The following is a 17,091-nucleotide window of genomic DNA, read 5'->3' as shown; positions in this document are numbered from 1 at the left end:
AATCCTTGGCACGTTGAGTAAAGAAATTGGCTCTAAATTGTACGTTTGGTTCAAATTTAGACGTCTTCGTGCTGGATAAATTCATAGTGGGATTACCTAATGAAATTTTTGAGCGAATTTGAGAGGAAGACGAGAAGTTAACCATAGAACGAGCGTTAAGAAAAGCTGCAGCACACGAAGATGGTGCCGTAAATTTCGTAATGAAGTCCACACACTCAAGACAACAAACAACACGCAGCAGCAGCAATAACAATAAAACAACAGGCAACTCAAATAATGGAAAGAACAATTCCAACAAAAAGAAACCGTGCTGTCACTGTGGATGGTGACAAAACGAAACTTCAGCATGGAAATATAGAGAGAGCAAATATTACAAAAGCGGTAAAACTTGGCACTGGGCATCAGTATGCAAAAGTAGACAAAACAAGAACAATGCTGTGAACTGTGTATCGGACTCAGATAATTTTTTTATATACTGATAACGGTTGTGTTTTTTCTAACATTATTTTTAGTGTTCAGTGTATGAATAACGCGAGTAGAGCCTACACACTATGCGTTTCAATCAATAATTTAAGGGTGGAAGTCGCATGTGACACGGGGGCTCCGTGCACTCTAATTCCGTCATCACTTTATCAACAAATTAAAGAAAAATCAATCCTTATGCAATGCAAAGTTCCGTATGTGGATTACAGTGGTGAGCGGATTGCAATATTGGGTGAGTTTGATGAATTGATCAAATACAAGGGTAATACCAAGTTCATTGTTGTTGTCGTGACCAAGACGGAAAATCATTCCTTGTTAGGACTTAGATTTTTAAGAGCATTTGGCTTGACCTAGTTCAAGTCAATGGAATTTACCCAAGTAATGACCACAGTGTTATTGCGAATTCAATTAAAGAAGAATTTTTCGTTGTATCTAGTAGCGGTCTCGGTGCCTTTAATGGCAAGAAAATGTCCTAAAACTAAGCAACAATGCAAATCCAATGGAAATCCGTGGGAAGATAAAAGTGAAGCTAAGTTGGATGATGTAGGAAAACAGTAGTAGAGCTGGTAAACAATTCCGATTGGGGAACACCTTTAGTTCAAATATTAAAATCGGATGGAGACATACGTGTATGTGCAGATTATAAGTCACAATAAAGAAATTTTTAGAAAACTTCCAATCTCCTTTACCAAGGATTGATGAAATTTTTCTGCTCTTCAAGGCGGTGAATTATTTACGAAACTCGACTTATCGCAAGCGTATAACCAATTGTTATTGGATGAAAATTCGCAGAAGATTTGTAGTTGGAGTACACATGTAGGTATTTTTAAAGTAAAACGTTTGTGCTTCAGTTTGTTGGTAAATTCTTAATTTTTTATAAGCTGCTCTGATCTATTAATTTCCATGGTGCAAATAATTATATTAGAACTTTTAAAACTAAAATGTTTGTTGTTTGTTCATTGTTGTTACTTTTATGTCCAGTGTTATACAACTATATACATGTAAAATTAATAAAACTTATGTACCTTGTTGTTTTTTTGGAAAAAAATAAATATAGCGTTATGCCCTTGAAAATGCCAAGGAAATTTGGCGAAACGTTGGGTTGAAGGTGGAATAATCGTGCTTTATTTGCACCATGGAAATTAGTAGATCAGAGCAGCTTATAAAAAACAAAGAAGTTTGCCCTTCGGTGTTAAGACTGCAGCGGCAATTTTTCAAAAAACCATGGAAAATTTATTTAGAGATATAAAACATGTAGTGATTTATCAGGAGGACATAACTGTCACTGGTAATATCTTATTTAGGATTTAACACTCAAACTCTCCTAGGGTCACTTTGTGACCCAAAGCAACTTCAAACTCGAATTTTTTCTACATCGTTATTTCAATGTTTTTTTCCTATAAGCCCTGTGCGCAAATTTCAAAAGTAATTTGAAACGTGTCATACATATTTTTAAAATCATATAAATTTAGAAGAAAATGATGCTATACACATTAGTTACCCTTCGGGTCATTTTGTGACCTATATGAAAAATTTCTTTGGGTCACCCTGTGACCCGTTTCAATTTGTTGTGTTTTGGTCAGCTCTAGCAAATCAAACCGTTTAGTTATAACAAGGCATTTTGTTATTTTGCAAAAAAATTCAACAGGTGCATAACTTCGGAACTTTGGAAAGTAAAATTGTAAAATAGGAATAAATGGCGGATGAAAATTGGAATTTGAGGTCAACAGGTGGAAGGGTAAGTAAGAAGGCTTTTATGCTGAGTTTTTTATAAAAGTGGTAACTTTTCATGCAGCAACGCATCAGTGAAGAAGAAATTCGTGCTATTCTGAATTCATCTGAATCCAGCAATGACTTACTTAGCCGCGCCGACGACGTTGGTATCGATATGGATTACATACCTGAAGTGGAAAGCGATCATGATGATTATGAGGGTATTGGCGAAGGCGAAGATTTTGAAAACGATATTGAAATTTCTGGAAGTCAGTCTAACTTTCAAAGCAAAAGCAAAGAAATTGTATGACACACTACCCCTTCACCACATTCACTGTGTAGAGCGCTGTCAGAAAACATAATCCATGGCTGCATGGGAGTCACTTCCTATGCAATCCACAGAATAAGTAATATTACAGATTCTTTCAATATCTGTTTTACCAGCGCAATGAAGCAGGTTATCATCAAGTTTACAAATATGGAAGGGAAAAGGGTGTATAAAGATAGCTACGTTGAAATTGTAGAGGCAGAATTGGATGCATATTTGGGAGTTTTACTTCTGATTGGTAAAAATTTAATAAGATATTATCATTGATATATATGTGTATCTATATATATATATGCATCTATTTATTTATATTCTATTTACGTGTTTATCGATCTCATGGTGAAAGTATTCAAAGCTTGTGGGACACAAAACATGGCCGACCAATTTTAAGAGCAGTGATGTCGATGACGCGTTTTCAAGTTATTTCCCGACTACTGGCATTCGATAATAGAGGACTGCGTTGATCTCAATGTCGCGGAGATAAATTAGCAGCAATACGAGATTTTTACGAATTGTGTGTCGATAACTTGAAACTTATATATTCCCCTCATGAATATGTTACAGTTAATGAACAACTAATCACTTTTCGGGGAAGATGCCCTCTTAAGATTTACATACCGAGTATGCCCGGGAAATATGGTGTAAAGGTTTGGGTTGCAGCTGATGCCACAACTGGATTCTGTCAAAATTTTCAAATATACACAGGTAAAGAAAATAGGAACGCACCACCGGAAAGAAACCAAGCACAAAGGGTTGTACTAGATTTGGTTTGTAATTATCAGGGCAGAAATATCACAGCAGAAAATTTTTTTCCACATGTGACTTAGCTTTAGAGTTACTAAAGAAGAATATCACCTTTGTCGGCAGAGTACGAAAAAAGAAGAGATTTTTGCCAGAATATGCATCGCCCGAAGAACTGAGGAAACTACCGGAACACACAAGTAAATTTTTTTTCAATGATAAAGTGTCACTGGTTCAGTATGTACCAAGAAAAATTTTAACTACTGAGTACTTTTCATCACGAGATAGATGTTCTTCAGGATCATCCAAAAAAAAATAACCAAAATCATTGAGTTTTATAACTGAACGAAGGCCGGCGTCGACAGGATAGATCAAATTATTTGAAATTATTCCAGCAAACGCAAAACGAATCGTTGGCCGGCAGCTTTGATTGCTTACGTGATATGGACAGAAATAAATCCCACCTGGAAACAAAATAAGTCTCATTAAAGCCGCACATTTTTAGAGGAACTAGGCGACGAACTAGTACGTCCTTGGATAGCCAATCGAAGTCGTCTCCCACATGCACCATCATCTGCTTCTATTGTACATAACGTGAGAAGCTCTGAAGGAGCTAACGAGCTCGTTGTGTAAGAAAAAGAGATCAGATCGAAAACGTTGTAGCATTTGCCCTCCTGGAGTTGACCGAAAAACTTTCAACCACTGCGTAGTATGTAAAATTCCAGTTTGTTCACAACACAGTCAAACTAAAACAGAAAAGACAACTTATTGCCGACAGCATATACCATAAAATTTCTTCAACTTTAAGATTGAATTCTAAATTTACTAATTTTGCATTAAATAAGTATGTATTTACTTAAAGCTTCAGAAAATAATACATAATTACAAAATAAAAATGAATTCAATAAACTAGGGTCATTTTGTGACCCGATGGGTATTATGTGTGACTTTTTTTTAAGGAGAGTTTGAGTGTTAATATTGATAAGCATGGATTGAGCAAAAATGATTAAAACATCTCGTGCATAATTAATGCACCAGCTCCTAAAAATATGTCGGAACTTCGAGCCTTCCCAGAAATGGTCAATAATTACTCTAAGTTTATCCACATGTTTGCAGAAATAATGCCACCCTTGTATAATGTGTTAATAAGTAATAGTTTAAAAAACTAAAAAAACACGCTTTCATAGCTAACCGAACTAAAAAATAGAAAATAATTTTCAATTAAAAAGAGTTTATATAACAGTAGTAGAAGCTGAAATAATCATTTATAGTTAATAACCTCAAAATAAAATTATAATAAAATTTAAGTAATTAACAGAATAATTTAATTCAGATTAAAAACCGTGGGGTGCATTTTACTACATTTCATATCTTTCCTCTCAGATAGTTGCCAATATAATGATTGTAACATTCAATATCAAGCACCCCACGCATTTTACTGTGAATTAAATTATTCTATTAATATCTTAAATTTTATTATAATTTTATTTTGAGGTGATTAACTATAAATGATTGCTTGACCTTCTACTACTGTTATATAAACTCTTTTTAATTGAAAATTATTTTCTATTTTTTAGTTCGGTTTGCTATAAGAGCGTGTTTTTTTAGTTTTTTAAACTATTATTTATTTTTAATTTTTTAGTTCAAGTAATTTTAAAAGTTTTAGTCGAGAGTGATGAAACCTCGAAATGCCAGCGGTCCATGTATGAATCCAACCCCACTTCACCGAAAAGGGCCAAGACGCATGGAGGCTAGGTGCGGTCTTTCGCCGAAATTGCCAAGGGTCGGCAGATCATTGGCATTATAGACAAGAACAGCGAAGATGGCAGGATCCCGTAACAACAGTGGAAGTAGGTCGAGGCAGCGCTCCCTACGGTGGCCGTTAAGGTTAAGAAAGACAACCCTGGTCCACCGCCATCTTACACCGATGCAGGGTAGTTCCAGGGAAATGTACAGCTAATTGACTGTGAAGACGCCAGGTCGGTAAACCCCTATAGGGCCGCCGTCATGCTGATAGGGGTGGTGTATCCGGGCGCGCGCCTCAAGGTAGTGGAGGCGCGTGATATCCCCTCACGACCAAGGGCTAGAGCCTGGGTTCCAGTGACGCCAACGGACCCAGCTGACATCCTGGAGCTGTTCCAGGAGTACAACCCGCCACAGGTTTGGAAGTCAACCCGGATAAAACCTAGCTTGTCCTCTTCACGAGGAGGTACAAAGTACCAAATCTTACACCGCCGAGAATTGGGGGTACGTTCTTAGCGTTTAGCGATCAAGTCAAGTATTTGGGAGTCATTCTGGATAGGAAGCTATTATGGAGTGACCATATAGTGGAGCGATCCAAGAAGGCAGCAGCATAGGTTCAATTGACCTTATATACGTTAACCTTATGTCACCACACCATCATATTAATGCATTGTCATCGAGCCTTGATACGTGTGCAAAGTTTCAATCAAACTTATGGCCTTTCAAACTGGTAATAAAGCCAATGGACCTTATGACCGTTGACCTTATGTCACCGCACCATCATATTAATGCATTGTCATCGAGCCTTGATACGTGTGCAAAGTTTCTATCAAACTTATGGCCATTCAAAGTGGTAATAAGGCCAATTGACCTTATGGCCGTTGACCTTATGTCACCTCACCATCACATTAATGCATTGTCATCGGTCCTTGATACGTGTACAAAGTTTCAAATTAATCAGACTTCTAGAAACCGGTGAAGATTAAGCTCAAAGATTCCGTTACATAGATACAGGCCAAGCTAATAAAAGTGCGTTAAAAAAGGACACAAAGTTCGAATGGAATCACAAATGTGAAGAGATATACAGATCCATAAAAAGAGAAGTTACTTCTGATCAAATTCTTTCACATCTCATTCCCAACTTAGAATTTATTTTAACCACAGACGCCTGCAATACTTCGGCTGCAGGTGTACTCGCTAATAAGTTCCCCAATAACGAAGTAAAACCCGTAGCATTTAGAGGTTTACGCCGATCACTTCCCCGGCGGCGGCGGCGGTGCTGGCGGCGCGCCGGCGTACGCCGGTGTTCTTACTTTAAAAAGCTTAATTTTTCCATTTAAAAAAATTTTATTTAGGAAAGGTTTTGTTTGTATGTATTTAAGGAAATCAACGTGTTGGCCATTTCGAAAGATCCATGGTTTTTGCCTCAAGATCTCGCAGACCGTTCAAAAATGTTCAGGCGCAGCTCCTTGCGGAGGGATTGTCCCTCGTTGACTTACTCCAGAGAGGCTTCGAACCTAACCCCGGTCTTTGGAATTGGTACTGCTGCGTCTGCAGAAAACAAATAGATATACATGAAATATGCACACTTTTGTCTGTATATCTCGTGCAATGGGTAATTTCATCTAGTGTTAGCTCCTAATAATCGTCGCGAACACAATTTCTCTAAATCATTTGTGGCTCCTTGGCGGTCGCGCACAAAGGCGACTTAAGGTTGCTATTAATGGTCTATTAATACTCATGACTCTCGTCGCACAGGGCGCCTCCAGTTTTTTCGGCTGTTTTTAAGAGTTACAATTCCCGATGTGCGAACAGTAGCAATCCCGCACACCTGTCGCTACCACGCCTCCTGACCCTCACACCATATGCCAGCACAGAAGCTATAGGACTGCGACTTCGAACTCATACCTTCGTCGACGTCACTTTCCTAGAAGCTCTAGGTGTAGCTCCGAAGACTTTCCAACGGATGCTTTTGTCGCGTTAAGCTGCCGAGCTACACCAGAGAAACACCTTGAAACGTTAGAGAGTGACTATTCGGCCAAGGATGCCGCCCTCGAAATCATAAGCAGTCTAAGTGGATGTCATTGCGTAATGGGTGAACTTCTTATAATCCTCGGCGCATCTACATAATTAAAATTTTACAAGGACCCTGGATAAAATTTTTAAAATTTAGACCAAAGTTTGCAGAGATTTGTGTTCACAACATTGATTTCAATAGTCTTCGTTAAATCAAAACGATATTTTTTTTTGAAAGTCGACCGATTTTAACTTGAAAGATGATAACTGCTGTTTTCCGGCTTCAGTTTTCAGACTAGTTCGACTGTCCACTACGTTAGGGTAATAGCACACACGGTCATTAGTTCGACTGTCTTGGGAAAGCTTTTGCTTCACCACTTTGAGTGTTCTTGTGAAGGGCCAAGGCGCAACAGGTAAATAGTATATGTGCCTACGCATTCACTTTACACATGTGCAGGAGCCGTAACGTGTAGGTGATATTTAAACTTGGTTGATAGGCTATAATCAATGTGATTCACTCCAAGGGACTAGTTTTGGATAGGGCCGCCAACTTTAGGGTATGTCAAAGCGTGAGACTTGGGTCTTGAAGGATGAAGTGTGAAAATCAAAATGAACATTTCAGACGCTATCTTATAGTTTCGCAAATGAACAACAGATGCTTGAATGTAAACCCAAATGATTTTTCAAACCCTTCTCATATGTACATAAATCCCCAACTTAAGTATGAGGTAAGAATCATTTCAAAGGAGTGTTTATGCCCCTAGAACCTAGTAAAGGATTTGGCATCACTGATTTCGCTTATTCTTTTAGCCAATCGCAATATAAAATTTAAAAAAATCGCCACTTTTTTGGGTAACAACTTGAGGACAATTTGAAAACATGTTCGCCTTGGGTAATTTTATTTGAATTGATTGTTCATTATTAATTTTTGAAAAAAAATATCCAAAGTGAGCATATAAATTTAAAATATAACTCTTCTTTTAGTGTTTTGTTTTAATAAGTCCGTGTTAAGCTAGCATTGAAAGTGCCCGTTTTTTTAAATAACTTTTGTAAAGTTAGAAAGTGTTAAATTTCGCAATTAATTTCCTATAACTGGCAGCGATGCGCATCCGTTGATACCACTTTCGACCATATCCGACCAATTTTCGACATGAACAATAAATGGCATAAACAGTCTTAAACTAGTAGAAAATATAGTACCGCGCCGGAGGCCGTCGCCGCCGCCGCCGCAGCGCCGATATTTTTGACGTTCGGCGGCGGCTTGCGAAAAACGACCTAAATCGGCGGCGGCGTTTATCGGCGGCGTATATCCCTAGTAGCATTTATTTCAAGCAATATGTTTGGCAACCAGTTTACCTTACGAACAGACCATAAGCCGTTAACGACAATTTTTGGAGAACATAAAGTGCTACCTTTGATGGCATCTGCTAGGTTGCAGAGATGGGCTTTGGTCCTATCGGGTTTCGACTACAAGGTGAATTTATCAAAGGGACGTTGAATAATGCAGATTGTATATCTAGATTATCACAATTAATAACTGTGAGTGATAATCATGAATGCGATTATATAAACCTTTTTGAAAGCAAAAATTATTTAAACCTAAATTTCAAAGGCATAGCTAAGGAAACTCGACGCGATCCAATCTTTTCAAAGGTATTATGGTCTGTAGAAGGAGGGGCCTTAAATAGCTTAAAAGGCGAAGAATTCAAACTCTTTAAAAAGAATTAATCCGAATTATCTACAGAACATAATTGTATCATGTGGGGATATCGAGTAGTAGTTCCAAAAAAATTGCAGAGCGCCGTTTTAAAATATTTGCACATATCTCACCCAGGCATGGTGAAGACGAAATCGTTACGCGTTCATATGTTTGGTGGCCAGGATTAGACAAAGACCTCGAAGTTATGATTAGGAACTTGTGGCATGCCAAGAACTGCAAGATAGTCCTAGTAAAAGTATATTAATTCCGTTGAAACCCACAGACGCTTCTTGGAAGCGCATACACATAGATTTTGCAGGGCCGATCTAAAGCCAATATGCATTTGAAATTATTGACTCCTTTTGCAAGTGGGTGGAAGTCTTTCTAACGAAACATATAACGTCAGACCTTACGGTCAAAACAATGAGAGAGCTGTCTTCGCGCAATGGACTATTCGACGTAGTAGTGAGTGATAAAGTTCGGCAGTTTACATCAGCTGATTTTCAGCATTTTATTAAATCCAAGGGCATTAGGCACGTGTTTACTGCCACGGTTCACCCATCTACTAATGGTCAAGCAGAAATTTTTGTGAAACTATAAAAAAAATCAATTTAACAAAATTTTTCTTTAAGAATAAAGATTTTTTTTTCTAAATGATAACAAGGCTAATTAAATAAAAAAAAGATAATAAAGTAAAATGGAATGCATATGATAAAGAATAAAACCAAACATTTTTTCACACAGAAGCAGGCAAAATAATTATAAGAAAAATTCAACATGGCTTGGTGGACAAAGATTGCCCACGGCATTATGATATCCATAGCTGGCTACGAACTAGGGAAAGGAAGCCCTGAAACATCGGAGTATAGAATTGTAAAATATGAGCCACCAGCTGAACCAGAACCAAAAACTACTCCAAACATTCCAGATGTTTGGCTACCAGTTTTAATCTGCGTAATCATACTATTGACCATCGCAATAGTTACGATACTTTAAAAATATATGAAAATCAAGTAGGTATATGCAATTGAAAAATGTACAACAGCGCATCTAAAACTGTTTTTCTCCCCTTCTCAAACATCTAAATTCGTTTTACCCAAAACTGCGGAAGAGCAATAGACAATTAAAAATAAACCTTTAACCAGTAGCTCTCAAAATGTCGCAAATGACATTAAAGGCAGCTTCATTAGACCTGCCCAAAGTTAATGGCGAATCAATAATTTGCATACCTCACAGTAGTAGTTTCCATGGAAGTTATCAAGACAACATCCCTGAAGGCTGTCAAAGGAAAAAGATTTATAAAACAGCCCTGGTAAAATTTTTGTCAGCGGACATATGAAAAAAAAAAAATACAAAAATTTTACAACAAGCCAATAAGACCAAAAAAAAATTTATGAAGAAAAAGTCACAAAGAGAACCTTAAAAATATATGCAAAGCCCTATATAAATTTGCAATAAAAGACTAGTCGCGCTCATTTTCATCTTAGGATAGAAAAATGTTAGCGTAGAAAAAGTATCAAGCAACTAGATTGTTGAGGACCAGGCATACAAGAAATGACGGCAATCCAGGACTTGAAATCTATAAGGAAAAAATAATAATATTTACTGCAGTAGGCAAATTTAAAAATTGATAGCCATGTTCTCAAGATCAACTAATTGCACAAACCCAAGAGGTTTTTCAAGTGACAAATCCCGGTATAAAAATAAAAATAATTCTTCATAAAAATCATGACGATTCTGTCTTGGTGGCCGCCGCGGAAATCGCATGACAAACAAGATCCAAGAAATTGCTGGAAAAATAAGAAAAATAAATATAATAATTTTTGAATCCACTGTACCATCCTTCCATTAACCAGCTAAACTACTACCATTAGTATAATTTACTTTGCTCTTCCGTCAACCTCAGTTCCAAAATTCCTGCACAATTAGCTACAGATTTTTGTTATACACTAAATTCAATAAAACCCTAATAAAATGAAATAACAATGAAAAGCCGTTATTTAATAAAAATAATTAAAGTAAGAAATAAAAAAAAAAATAAAAAAAGAAAAAATAAATATAAGTTAAGATGCTTCAGATAGGAAACCTAATTTTTAGAGAGATCATAATTTTAGGAAAGATATTTTTATTAAGCCACAGGTAGAATAGAAGATAGTAATAGGAATATATATTTTTTTTTTTAGAGTTGAATATAGTAATAGAAAATATTTTACTTCAACCCACACATATAATTCATATGAATAGGTTTAATCGGGTATAGAACATATTACATGACACAGTATAGAACATTTACTATATGATTTAAAAACCAAAACAATCATACTATAAGCATCCCAATTTACTCAACAACATAGATAGGTAAGAAAGAAAATGCAAATAAACAAAAGAAATAAAAATACTAACCCATGTTAGCACAAAGTTACAGTTACTTCATAATAATTTGTAAACACATGCCGCTTTTTAAGGGAGTCGGCGCTCTTAAGGGTCGGCTGTGCAAAAAAAAAAAAGCAAAAAAAAAAAATAATAAATTACTCATCATAGTAAATACACAAAAAAAAAAATAGAAAAAGTCAGCTTATTATGAAAAAGCGAGAATGAGCATAACGGGCAGAGTATGTAAAGCAAATGCAAACGAATAAAAGCAAAAAGAAAACATATAAACTTATAATATCAAGTTACCACCATGGCATAAATTACAACTGAATGCAAAAAATTATTTGGTAACACCAAGCAAGTTTACTTGGTCATTCAACGAAAAATGAAACAACACGGCACACTTATCACAGTGACATTGGAGTGACCGTCTATAATTAAGCATAGAATTATATACGCTCACTTAAAAGGCCGATGGTATAGTATCGCGTGGAATTCACCTCACCTCAAACACGCTTAACATTACAATCATTCGTTCATTGACCCAGATAACTACTATGAGTTCATTCGCGTTTGCCAAGTCGCCTAATGCATTAATGCGTCATACCCAAATTGCTCAAGTAAGAATCATATTGACAATATGTAGGTCAATATAATAATTCGCTGACAAAGCATTTCTCACTATTGAGTCATGCACCTCTAGTATGTAAATATTAATTTAAGAATGTAAATATGTATAGATTAAGAACTTTTTATAAATAGGAAAGAATTTATTCAATAAAGAGGAATATCATTCTGACGCTAAACTTCAGCGCTTCAATTTTATTATTATTCGGAAATATTACAAAATCACAGCATTCCATCTTTAAACACACACACGCATATAACTTCATCCATCGTAACACCAACTGCACCGGGCTATGACAGACATCAACACACACCTCAATACGGTCGGTAACATCCAATTAAAACATCCACTCATCCATCCTAGAGAACACTCACACACCATTAAATATTCACCGGCAAAGACGCGTAAATTTTACTAACAACACGCAAGTACACACCGATCTGCATATTTACATATCCACTGTAACACGCATACATCAACAAATAATTAAGTTAACACAATTTTAAAAGGGATTGGCCATATCCGTACTAGCCAGCACTAGTGGCCGTGTAGTGGGAGCAGCGCAGTCGTCCTAAGGATAGTGAGCAAAAGCGGTCAGCTGTTACAAAACTTATGTACGTTCTAGAACATGGAAGGCCAATGACCTCAAATCACCCATTAAACCACCACGAAATCATCAGATTCAGCACTGAATAAGGGCAGGCTCTCATATTCTCGGCAGCGCAAGCTGTGAGATCAGCACAGCATACATTTGCACCTATATACACCACTTTTATGCAGCGAGAAACAGGGTGATTGAAAACGGATGACCGGCAATAACCAAACCCAAGATTGTTCTTTTTTGGATACATTTTTTTAGTTTAAATTTATTCCTATATGATTTATACGGAACACTGTCACTAATTTTGTGCATGAATTTCTATATGCAGTTTCTCGTACACTTACACACTTACACTTTTGTTGAGACAAAATTTGTGTCCCGGTTTTTTTTTTTCATTATTTATTATTATTCGAAAGCATGCATATGACGCGTTTAATGAGATTGTATTAACTAGACATTTTTTTGATTTTGTTTGGCCATACGCAACAATAACAACACAAATTTATATGAAGTCACCTTGCGTACGGAACTTACAATATTCATACCTATGCCTTTTTGTAATTAGGAGCGGGCTGCAAGTAATCTCAAGCGGCAGCTTTGTAGCACTTGGATTTCCTTTTTTTCCGGATAATTTACTTTTTTATTAAACGAGTTCTACTTATTACGAATACACGCACCTGGGTGTCTAAGCGGAAATAATAATAATTTACAAACAGACACTGCAATAATTTTAATGCACTTTTGTTCAGCTAGAGAGGGCCAATGTTACATATGTGGGTAGGGATGTTGTTTTGATATCTATTTCTTTGCAGTACACTTTCGGATGGTACCATTAGAGAGTTGACAGCGAGGTGAGTTTCTACAAGCTGACCCATATGACATGTATGTATATGAATATGCATGCTCAACAACCTATTTACGTGAGTAATTTTCATATTAGAACACACCTTTTTACATAAAAATCACTATGTACAAATGTGCCTGCATTGCGGAAAATAATCTATGCACGCACGTATGTGCATACCTATATTAAGTCATACGCTCATGTACGATCGATTTTAGATACTCAGCTGAGACTGAGATTAGGTTTCCCTATAGCAGTCTGCGTAAATTTTTGTTATTGGTACTTTTTTTCTCCTATTATTGTCGTATGATGCAAATCATTTTGCGGCTATTGAATAGTAATTTAATTTAAATTATACAATATATCTGTACTAGCTGCATGGAGTACATAGTATTAAGTATTGAATTTTTCTTGCATTTAATTTGGTTTCAATTTTTAAATCTATTGATATTAATACCCGATGCCAGTTATTATTTGCTGGGCAGAATATAAAGCAAGATACTAAGTAATTATTGTAATAAAATCGTAAGCCAGTATAAACGAATACTTGCTTTGCTTCATTTCAAATGGTTCGTTGAAAGTATCTAAAGGTAAATATGGAGTAGTTTAACTTTCAGTATTAGTGTGGGTGTGGCCTTTAGAAAAATGGATGACTGTATGGGGGGTTGTTGGACGGAAATCACGAACTGACCAGTGACTTAGACCGACCTTTTGACGGACGAACAAGTGTCTGCCAAAGGAACTCCACTCGGATTATGGAGTCAAAGTGGAGTTCAAGGCTGTTCGCGTTTAGTGAACAGGTGGGGTGCGACGGCTCCCCCAAACAAGGACAGGCTTCTCCCACTTTTTCTTCGTTCACTCCTATCATCAGATCCTCCTAAAGCATGAACTTTTTTTTTGCTGTGACTCTGGTTAGGTACTGTGGCAAGAAGAGCGCGCCAATACTGACGAGCTCTAGCCGGGCGGCCACCACGCCTGCCGGCCACCGCATCTAATCACTACAGGCAGTTACACAACAATGGCGCCCAACGCAATAGCCCAGTAACTTTTCTTTTCTTAATTTTTTTGTAAATACCTTTAAACTTATTTATTTTAGATTTCTCACCTTTTCTCTTAGCGCTGCAGTTTTTTTAATCTATACTACTTTATTCCAATATTCTATTTTCCGTCTTCCCGGAGAGTAGGGATAACTGATAGAGTTCGGAATATCTGGGTTAAGCTGCACTTGCAAGACGAACATTTAACAAAACAATTATAAAATGAAACCGCGATTGATAATCTAACAAAGATTACAAACAAATGAAAGAACCGTAATTGTAAACAAAAAACTTTCAAAACAACAAATTAATAGACGGAGAATACATAAATGCGTGGTCATCTCAGCATTACAATTAAATTCAAAACGAAGACGAAGCCTTTATATTTGTGTGGGTGGGTAAAAAATGTGTCACGAATGTTTGTTGTTCCTGATTAGGTTGCGGTAGACATGTGAACAATTCGCGATGTCCGTTTTAAAATTCATTCTCTTATCATTAGGGGTGTCCACTATGTGTAGCATTTCTAACATGAGACGTTTATTATAATTTCTCTCCTTTTCCAAAATAGCGACATTGTCAAAGTCCGGGTAATGTCCTGTATCTTGGCAGTGCGAAATTAAAGCTGTTTTGTTGTCCGCAAAATTGTTCCTTAATTTTATGTTCGATTTGTGTGCGGATATCCTTGTCTTGAGTTTTGTTTTTGTGGTACCAACATATACTTTCTCGCATATGTGGGACCCGTCACCATTGCAAGGAATCTTGTATACAATATCCGATTTTTCTTGTGTTGAGATTTTATCTTTTAGATTACTGAAAATTTTCCGTAGTGTGTTGTCGTAGGTGAAAGCTAACCGCACGTTTTCTTTGTCATACATGTTCGAATATCTTATTCTTTCTGATAATCTCGGAACATATGTTGCAGACTTGTATATCTTGGCGTTTTTAGCTTCTTTATTAACGCCATCACTGGGTCGGGAATAATAATCGTGAATTATTTTCTTGGTTAGCTCTGTGGAAAAGTTGTTGTTTTCTAAGATCCTTTTAATAATTATAATGTTTTTCAAATGGTAAATATTGTCGCTGATGGACAAAACTCGTCTGACAAAATTGTTAGCAGTATTCAAAATAAGATTTTTTTCATGTTGTGAGTAGAAATTTATGAGCATCCCCGAGGCTGTTGGTTTTTAATACAAATCTATGGTTAAGAAATTATTCCTCCTAATGACCAATGTATACAAGAATGGTATTTTCCCGTCTTTTTCTATTTCCACTGTGAATTTGATGGATCTGTGGTATCCATTGAGTGTATTCAGCATTATGTTCCACAAGGCAGACATTCCGCTTAGACCTATCTGTTCGTCTGCAATTCTCCGTCCTATAGTCTGTGTAAATTCGTTGTTCAAATTGTAAAAAAACTAACGCGGGAATCCAAGTATAATGTAAAAGACGCGATAGACTTCAAGAAAAGGATTAAAGATACTTATGTGTATGATGATGAGTGTTTAGTGTCGTTCAATGTTGCTTCTTTGTTTCCCAGTATCCCAGTAGATTTGGCCCTTGATATAATAGATTCCAAATGGGACCAGATAAAAGAACACACGTCCATGGCAAAAGAACTTTTCTTGACCGTTGTTAAGTTCTGTATCAAGGAAACCCGATATTTTAAGTACAAGGATAAAATATACGAGCAACGGTCAGGAATGTTAATGGGATCCCCAGCTTCACCTGTAATAGCGGATATCGTTATGAGAGAATTGTTAACCAGATTTGAGACTGAATCTATTAACAAACCACGATAATTAAAAAACTATGTGGACGACTTATTCGCTATAATAAGAACGGAAGGTACGAATATAATGCTGAATACACTAAATGAATACCACAGATCCATCAAATTCACAGTGAAAATAGAAAAAGACAAGAAAATACCATTCTGGGATACATTGGTCATTAGGAAGAATAATTTCTTAACCATAGATTGGTACCAAAAACCAACAGCCTCGGGGAGGCTCATAAATTTCAACTCACGACATGAAAAAATACTTATTTTGAACACTGCTAATAATTTTGTCAGCCGAATTTTGTCCATCAGCGACAATATTTACCATTTGAAAAACATTATAATTATTAAAAAGATCTTGGAAAACAACAATTTTCCCTCAGAGCTAACCAAGAAAATAATTCGCGATTATTATTCCCGACCCAGTGAAGGCGTTAATAAACAAGCTAAAAACGCCAAGATATAGATTTCATTAGAAGCAATGGCGGCCACCGTGGTGTGATGGTAACGAGCTCCGCCTGCCACACCGTATGCCCTGGGTTCGCACCCCGGGCAAAGCAACATCAAAATTTTGGGAATAAGGGTTTTCAATTAGAAGAAAATTTTCCTAAGCGGGGTCGCCCCTCGGCAGTGTTTGGCAAGCGCTCCGAGTGCATTTGTGCCATGAAAAGCTCACAGCGAAAACATATCTGCCTTGCAGATGCCGTTCGGAGTCGGCATAAAACATGTAGGTCCCGTCCGTCCAATTTGTAGGGAAAATCAAGAGGGGCACGACGCAAATTGGAAGAGAAGCTCGGCCTTAGATCTCTTCGGAAGTTATCGCGCCTTACATTTTTTTATTTTTATAAGATATTCGAACATGTATGACAAAGAAAACGTGCGGTTAGCTTTCACCTATAACAACACACTACGGAAAATTTTCATTAACCTAAAAAAATTTCAACACAGGAAAGTCAGATATCGTATAAAGATTCCTTGCAATGGTGACGGGTCCCACATATGCGAGAAAGTATATGTGGGTACTACAAAAACAAAACTCAAGACAAGGATATCCGCACACAAGTCTAACATAAAATTAAGGAACAATTTTGCGGACAACAAAACA

General features: G+C 36.7%; 1 protein-coding gene across 13 annotated transcripts in view; it reads right to left on the bottom strand.

Moving 5' to 3' along the window:
- ey (eyeless) overlaps positions 1–17,091 on the bottom strand; it is a 2,912,801-nt gene that overhangs the window by 2,529,708 nt on the left and 366,002 nt on the right. The window contains exons 2-3 of one of the 13 annotated variants that reach the window (XM_067758157.1): positions 3,789–4,011; positions 3,704–3,729 (exon numbers count right to left, since the gene is read on the bottom strand). The exons of the other annotated variants lie outside the window; for them this stretch is intronic. The gene's annotated coding sequence lies outside the window, so the exon portion shown is untranslated. The remainder of the gene's footprint in view (positions 1–3,703; positions 3,730–3,788; positions 4,012–17,091) is intronic. 13 annotated transcript variants of the gene reach the window in all.

Source organism: Eurosta solidaginis, chromosome X (genome assembly GCF_040869045.1).
Source record: "Eurosta solidaginis isolate ZX-2024a chromosome X, ASM4086904v1, whole genome shotgun sequence".
In the NCBI taxonomy this organism is placed as follows: Eukaryota; Metazoa; Arthropoda; class Insecta; order Diptera; family Tephritidae; genus Eurosta; species Eurosta solidaginis.
This window is presented reverse-complemented; position numbering and strand designations above follow the sequence as displayed.